This window comes from Silurus aristotelis (genome assembly GCF_946808225.1).
Source record: "Silurus aristotelis genome assembly, chromosome: 6".
Classification (NCBI taxonomy): domain Eukaryota; kingdom Metazoa; phylum Chordata; class Actinopteri; order Siluriformes; family Siluridae; genus Silurus; species Silurus aristotelis.
The window spans coordinates 9,259,516-9,267,668 of record NC_139579.1 but is presented as its reverse complement, the minus strand read 5'-3'; the positions used below and the strand labels follow the sequence as shown (position 1 = coordinate 9,267,668).

Below are 8,153 nucleotides of genomic sequence, written 5' to 3'. Positions count from 1 at the left end.
TGTGTGTGAATCTGATTTCACTGACTAAACAGAAGACTCAATTAGTCCAAGTGTAAATAAAGAAAATAAATGATGTGGTAAATAATCTGAGGAGATCAGCAAGCTTGTCTCACCTCAACAACCACACCACACACACAAGTACCTACCTACCATATATCAGTGAGTAGTATTGTTCTAAATATATAGAAGTGCAGGTAAGGTTTCTGTCGGTCCGCTGTTAAAACTTATTTTATTTTGGTTTTTGGGTTCATTTCAGTTTTTCATTTCAGTTTTAACTGCATTGATAGTTTAATTCCATTCTCATTTGTCAGGAAATCATTACTTTTCGTCCATATTTAGTTTTTGTATAAACGTTTTGACATTTTTAAGCGTGTATTTGACAAAGATTTAATACCTAACAAGCTACAAAAATTACTCAAATGTTGAACATTCTTGTTTTGACATTTTTGCAGATCAGAAACATCCCTGAATCTGTAGTATTAAACCTGTATAGTCAAGTCAAGTTTATTTGTATAGCGCTTTTCACAACAGACATTGTCTTAAAGCAGCTTTACAGAAATCAACAGTCAAGGTGAATGGTGTGCATTTATCTCTGATGAGCAGCCATGGCGACTGTGGCAAGGAAAAACTCCCTTAGATGTAATGAGGAAGAAACCTTGAAAGGAACCAGACTCAAAAGAGGAACCTCATCCTCATCTGGGTGACATCAAGAGTTTGATCATAAATCTTTCAACAATACAGAACACTGGAGAGTGAGAACTAACATGAGCACTGGAGTATAAGATTATAAGTAAATGTTCTTTCAACAGTCTTTGGTATAAAAGTAGGAGCTACTGAGCTCAACATTTGTGATCATCACAGATCAAGCATCAGCTTCTCCATGCCAGAGCCTTTAAACACTTCAGGAAGTCCAATGTCAAACTCCACACATGCAGTGGGATCCAATTGTGAGTGTGTCTGAGCCCCGAACACTGTCAGGAAGACTATTCCAGAGTTTAGGAGCTAAATGTGAGAATGCTCTACCACCTTTAGTGGACTTTGCTATTCTAGGAACTACTAGAAGCCCAGAGTTTTGAGATCTCAGGGAGCGTGACGGATTGTAGCGTGTTAGAAGACTGGAGAGATACATGGGAGCCAATCTATTTAGTGCTTTATAAGTGAGTAGCAGTAGTTTGTAGTCTATTCGAAACTTAACCGGAAGCCAATGTAGGGACGATAAGATCGGGGTTATGTGATCATATTTTCTTGACCTTGTGAGAATTCTGGCTGCCACATTCTGAATTAACTGAAGCTTGTTTATTAATGACGCAGGACATCCACCTAGTAACGCATTACAGTAGTCTATTATGGAGGTCATAAACGCATGGATGAGCTTCTCTGCATCGGATATAGACAACATATTTCTTAGCTTAGAAATATTTCTAAGGTGAAAGAAGGCTGTTTTTGTAACTTGGTTGATATGATTTTTAAAAGATAAGTTGCTGTCTAAAATAACTCCCAGGTCTTTTACCGTTGAACTAGTGGTTACAGAGCATCCGTCTAAATGCAGGTTGAGATGCTGGTGCTTCTGTATATAGTTTACTAGTATACTAGTGTATAGCATAAAAGCCCATAATATTTAAACTAAAATAAACTTTTCTGACTATTCTGATTTCACTTTGCATATGTAAATATCAGGAGGAAACAAACACTGTAGTGAGGAAAATTAGACCACTTCTGCATTGTATCCAGGTCAATAGTCAAGTCAAGTCAAGAAGCTTTTAAATTTTTTGAAATTGACATTTCAACCATATATAGCTGACACATTACACAGTAAATTGAAACAACCTTCCTCTAGAACCCTGGTGCTACATTTACAACATAAAGCTACATAACAGGAAACTCAGAGCTGAGGACTAGTAAGTGTTCTCGGTACATAAAGTGCATCGTGTGCAACCGGGTGCAAACAGTGCAAGACAGACAGTGCAAAACAAAATAGCACCGCCACCGCTTTCCTCAGCCTTCTCAGGAAGTAGAGACACTGCTGGGCTTTCTTGGTGATGGAGCTGGTGTTGAGTGACCGAGTGAAGTTCTCTGCCAGATGAACACCAAAGAATTTGGTGCTTTTGACGATCTCCACGGAGGATCCATCGATGATCAGTGGAGAATGGTCACTCTGTGCATTGCTGCTGAGAATCTATGGGGTATTGTCAAGAGGAAAATGTAAAACACGAGACCAAAAAATGCAAATGAGCTGAAGACCACTGTCAAAGAAACCTGGGCTTCCATACCACCTCAGCAGTGCCACAGACTGATCACATCCATGCCATGCCGAATTGGGGCAGTAATTAAAGAAAAAGGAGCTCCTACTAAGTATTGAGTACTTCTTCTTCTTCTTTTGGCTTCTCCCATTAGGGGGCGCCACAGCGGATCATCTGTCTCCATACCCCCATGTCCTCTACATCTGCCTCTTTTAAACCCACTACCTGCATGTCTTCACTCACCACATCCACATCACAGCATGGGATGACCTCCTACCAATATACTCCATGTCCCTCCTCTGCACATGTCCAAACCAGCTTAATCGGGCCTCTCTCACTTTGTTTTCAAAACGTCCTACATGTGCTGTCCCTCTAATAAACTTGTTTCTAATTCTGTCCATCCTCGTTACTCCTAATGAAAATCTCAACAACTTCAGCTCTGCTACCTCCAGCTTCACCTCCTGTCTTTTAGTCAATACCACTGTCTCTAAACCATACAACATAAAAGGTCTCACCACAGACCTATAAACTTTTCCTTTCACTCTTGCAAATACCCTTTTATCACAAATCACTCCTGCTATCACTCTTCTCCACCCTGCCTGCACTGTTTTCTTCACCTCTCTAACACACTCTCCATTACTTTGCACTGTTGACACCAAGTACCAAAACTCCTCCACCTTCACTGCCTCTTCTCCCTGCAACCGCACCCCTCCACTGTCCTCCCTCTTATTTACACACATGTACTTTCATTCCCCTTCTCTCCAGCACGTACCTCCACCTCTCCAGGCTCTTCTCAACCTGCTCCCTACTCGCATTATAAATCACAATATCATCCGCAAACATCATAGTCCACGGAGACTTTTGTCTGACCTTGTCCATCAAACTGTCTATCACCACTGCAAACAGGAAAGGGCTCAGAGCCGATTTTAGATGCAGTCCAACCTCCACCTTAAACCAGTCTATTGTTCCTACTGCACACTTCACTGCTGTCATATTGTCCTCATACATGTCCTGCACCACCCTCACATACTTCTCTGACACACCTGACTTCTTCATACAATACCACAACTCCTCTCTCTGCACCCTGTCTTATGCTTTCTCTATATCCACAAACACACAATGCAACTTCTTTTGACCTTTTCTATACATTTTTATCAACATTCTTAAAGCAAATAATGCGTCTGTGGTGCTCTTCCTCGGCATGAAACCATACTGTTGCTCACAGATGGTCACCTCTTCTCTCAGCCTGGCTTCCACTACTCTTTCCCATAACTTCATGGTGTGACTAATCAACTTAATTCCCCTGTAGTTACTGTAGGTCTGCACATCTCCCTTATTCTTAAAGATCGGTACCAGCACACTCCTTTTTCTTTCCCCAGGCATCCTCTCACCTTCCAAAATCTTGTTAAACAATCTTGTTAAAAACTCCACTGCAATCTCTTCCAAACATCCCCATGCTTCTACCGGTATGTCATCTGGTCCAACCGACTTTCCAACCTTCAACCTCTTAATCACTGTTCTCACTTCCTCCTTACTAATCCTAGCCACTTCCTGCTTCACCATCTCCACCTCATCCAACCTTCTCTCTCTCTCATTTTCCTAATTCATCAGCTGCTCAAAATACTCCTTTCGTTTTCTCCACACACTCTCCTCACTAGTCAACACATTTTCATCTCCATCCTTCATTGCTCTAACTTGCAGCAAATCCTTCCCAGCTCAGTCCCTCTGCCTGGCAATTCTGTATTCTCCTTGCTTAGTGTCCAACTTCGCATACAGCTCCTCATATGCCTTTTCCCCTGCTTTTGCCACATCCCTCTTTACCTGCTGCCACATCTTCTTGTACTACTGCCTACTTTTCTCATCACTCTGTCAATCCCAATTCTGTTTTGCCAACCTCTTTCTCCTTATGCTCTCCTGCACTTCCTCATTCCACCACCATGTCTCTTCGTCCATCCATCCATCTTCTCCCGCTTATCCGATACCGGGTCGTGGAGGCAGCAGTCTAAGCAAAGATGCCCAGACTTCCCTCTCCCTAGACACTTCTTCCAGCTCTTCCCGGGGGACACCAAGGCGTTCCCAGGCCAGCCGGGAGACATAGTCTCTCCAGCGTGTCCTAGGTCTTCCCCGGGGTCTCCTCCCATTACTGCAGAAGCTGCACCGATCCGTCTGTTCCACCCTTCCCTCACTCGTGAACAAAACCCCAAGATACTTAAACTCCTCCACTTGCGGCAGGAACTCCCCACCAACCTGAAGTGGGCAAGCCACCCTTTTCCGACTGAGGACCGTGGCCTCGGATTTGGAGGTGCTGATTCTCATCCCAGCCGCTTTACACTCGGCTGCAAACCGTCCCAGTGCATGCTGAAGGTCCTGGTCTGATGAAGCCAACACGACAACATCATCTGCAAAGAGCAAAGATGAAATCGTGTTGTCACCAAACCGGACACCCTCCGACCCCTGGTTGCACCTAGAAATTCTGTCCATAAAAATTATGAACAGAACCAGTGACAAAGGGCAGCCCTGCCGGAGTCCAACATGCACCGGGAACAAGTCTGACTTACTGCCGGTAATGCGAACCAAGCTCCTGCTTCGGTCGTACAGGGACCGGACAGCCCTTAGTAAAGGGCCCCCGACCCCATACTCCCGGAGCACCCTCCACAGGCCGCCGCGAGGGACACAGTCGAATGCCTTTTCCAAATCCACAAAACACATGTGGACTGGTTGGGCAAACTCCCATGAACCCTCCAGCACCCTGTAGAGGGTATAGAGCTGGTCCAGTGTTCCACGGCCTGGACGGAAACCACATTGTTCCTCCTGAATCCGAGGTTCTACTATCGGCCGTATTCTCCTCTCCAGTACCCTGGCATAGACTTTTCCAGGTAGGCTGAGAAGTGTGATCCCCCTATAATTGGAACACACCCTCCGGTCCCCCTTCTTAAAAAGAGGGACCACCACCCCGGTCTGCCATTCCAGAGGCACTGTCCCCGACCGCCACGCGATGCTGCAGAGGCGTGTCAGCCAAGACAGCCCCACAACATCCAGAGACTTGAGGTACTCAGGGCGGATCTCATCCACCCCCGGTGCCTTGCCACCGAGGAGTTTCTTTACTACCTCGGTGACTTCAGCTTGGGTGATGGACGAGTCCGCCTCTGAGCCCTCAGCCTCTGCTTCCTCAATGGAAGACGTGACGGCGGGATTGAGGAGATCCTCGAAGTATTCCTTCCACCGTCCAACGACATCCCCAGTTGAGGTCAACAGCTCCCCACCTCTACTGTAAACAGCATTGGTGGGGCACTGCTTTCCCCTCCTGAGGCGCCGGACAGTTTGCCAGAATCTCTTCGAGGCCAGCCGATAGTCCTTCTCCATGGCCTCACCGAACTCCTCCCAGGCCCGAGTTTTTGCCTCAATAACCACCCGGGCTGCAGTTTGCTTGGCCTGCCGGTACCCGTCAGCTGCCTCAGGAGTCCCACAAGCCAACCAGGCCCGATAGGACTCCTTCTTCAGCTTGACGGCATCCCTTACTTCCGGTTTCCACCACCGGGTTCGGGGATTGCCGCCTCGACAGGCACCGGAGACCTTACTGCCACAGCTCCGAGCGGCCGCTTCGACAATGGAGGTGGAGAACATGGTCCACTCGGACTCAATATCTCCGGCCTCCCTCGGGATCTGGTCAAAGCTCCGCCGGAGGTGGGAGTTGAAGATCTCGCTGACAGGAGGCTCGGCCAAACGTTCCCAGCAGACCCTTACAGTACGCTTGGGTCTGCCGAGTCTGTCCAGCTTCCTCCCCCGCCATCGGATCCAACTCACCACCAGGTGGTGATCAGTTGACAGCTCCGCCCCTCTCTTTACCCGAGTGTCCAAGACCTACGGCCACAGGTCAGATGAAACGACCACAAAGTCGATCATCGACCTACGGCCTAGGGTGTCCTGGTGCCACGTCCACTGATGGACACCCTTATGCTTGAACATGGTGTTCGTTATGGACAAACTGTAACTAGCACAGAAGTCCAATAACTGAACACCGCTCGGGTTCAGATCAGGGGGGCCGTTCCTCCCAATCACGCCCCTCCAGGTGTCACTGTCGCTTTGGATCCCTAAGGGGGAGCGGCTCTCCAGGGATCGGGTTGTCGAGGCCCCCGCCTTCGACTGCTGCCCGATCCTCTTAGCACCGGCCCCTTACGGTCCCTCCTGCAGGTGGTGAGCCCACTGGAAGGCGGCCCCACGTCGCTCCTTCGGGCTGAGCCCGGCCGGACCCTGTGGGGGAAGGCCCGGCCACCAGGCGCTCGCATACAAGCCCCAACCCCGGGCCTGGCTCCAGGGTGGGGCCCCGGCTGCGCCATACCGGGCGACGTCACGGTCCTTGATGTAGTATCTCTCATAAGGGGTTTTGAACCGCTCTTAGTCTGACCCCTCGCCCAGGACCTGTTTGCCTTGGGAGACCCTACCAGGGGCATATAGCCCCGGACAACATAGCTCCTAGGGTCATTCGGGTACTCAAACCCCTCCACCACGTTAAGGTGGCAGTTCAAGGAGAGGTCTCTTCGTCTTCTTTCTATTTCCAGATGTCACACGAAGTACTTTTCTAGCTGTCTCCCTTAACACTTATGCAGTAGTTGCCCAATCAACCAGCACCTCTTAAGCAACACCGAGCCCCTGTCTGACCTCTTCCCTGAATCTCACACTACAGTCTTTCCACCAGTTACCACCATCTTATCCTTCTTTCAGTCCTCACTCTCCTCCTCTTCTTCTTCACCTCCAAAAACATCCTACAGACCACCATCCAATGTTGTCTAGCTACCTGCACACCTTACAGTCTCCACTCTTATGCGTCACCCTATGATCCTCCTTCTTATTAAAATATGTGTTTACCACTACCATTTCCATCCTTTTAGCAAAATCTACCAACATCTGCCCTTCCACATTCCTCTCCTTAAGGCCATACCTACCCATCACCTCTGTTCAGCACTGATGACATTTATCATCACCCCTTCAACTTCCAGCTTCACATTCATAACACTTTCAGAAACTCTCTTCACCTCCACTACACTCTTACTAAAATACTGAAACCATTTCTGATAGCATTTCTATCCACACTATTAAAGAACAGTTTAACCCCCACCTCTAATGTTTCTAACCTTACTCCCTTTCCACTTGGTCTCCTAAACACACAACATATCTACCATTCTCCTCTCCATCATATCATCTACCTCTCTCCCTTTACCAGTCACTGTACCAACCACTAAGAGTGCACTGGCTTGTGCAACCCTAAAGGCTGGGTTCCCTTCTAAGTATTGAGTACATATACAGTAAATCAGTGGCAGGCGGTTAGGGCCAGTAAAGACTTCTCTGCTGGCCTAAACACTATCAGAAGCACTGACCTGAATTTACAACCTAAATTCTAATATTTGTTCCATTAAATTGTATTTATTTATTTCCAAACATCTATTCTCTTCGTTTTGTAGCACTTCTCTTGGCTGCACTGCTTCCAATACGTGTATGTGGATGTTAGATTTTTTTGTCCAATCAGATTTCAGCCTCTATGTGCTGCTATGTCAATCTAATCTGCCCAGGGGCCTGCAAAGTATATTCTGCTGGCTCTTTGAGCATTGAGAATATTACCAACAGGTCTGTTCCTTTAACCAATTGTATTTCATATTTGCCTTACAGGGCCAGCTAGCTGGCCCAGAATAGCATCAGCATTTTCCCGTCCTCTGATTGGTTGGTTAGAACAGGTTTGTTCACCACTTCCAGAACAGTGAGTACCACTGGATTATAGCCTCTAAGAAACGGTGCAAATTATTACTATGCATCTCTGGTGAGTCGGTTGTATTTTATTTCATTTTTTAATGTTTTTGTCATGTTATTAGACAAATATTGATTCCGAACTGCTCCAGATGATGTAGGTGAGTCACCAGT

General features: G+C 47.0%; 1 protein-coding gene across 1 annotated transcript in view; it reads right to left on the bottom strand.

Moving 5' to 3' along the window:
• LOC310727723 (craniofacial development protein 2-like) overlaps positions 1-7,438 on the bottom strand; it is a gene marked incomplete at its 3' end in the record, with an annotated part of 68,928 nt that extends 61,490 nt beyond the window's left edge. Inside the window, exon 1 of the mRNA XM_083544470.1 lies at positions 7,373-7,438. The remainder of the gene's footprint in view (positions 1-7,372) is intronic.
• Positions 7,439-8,153: the final 715 nt, after the last annotated feature.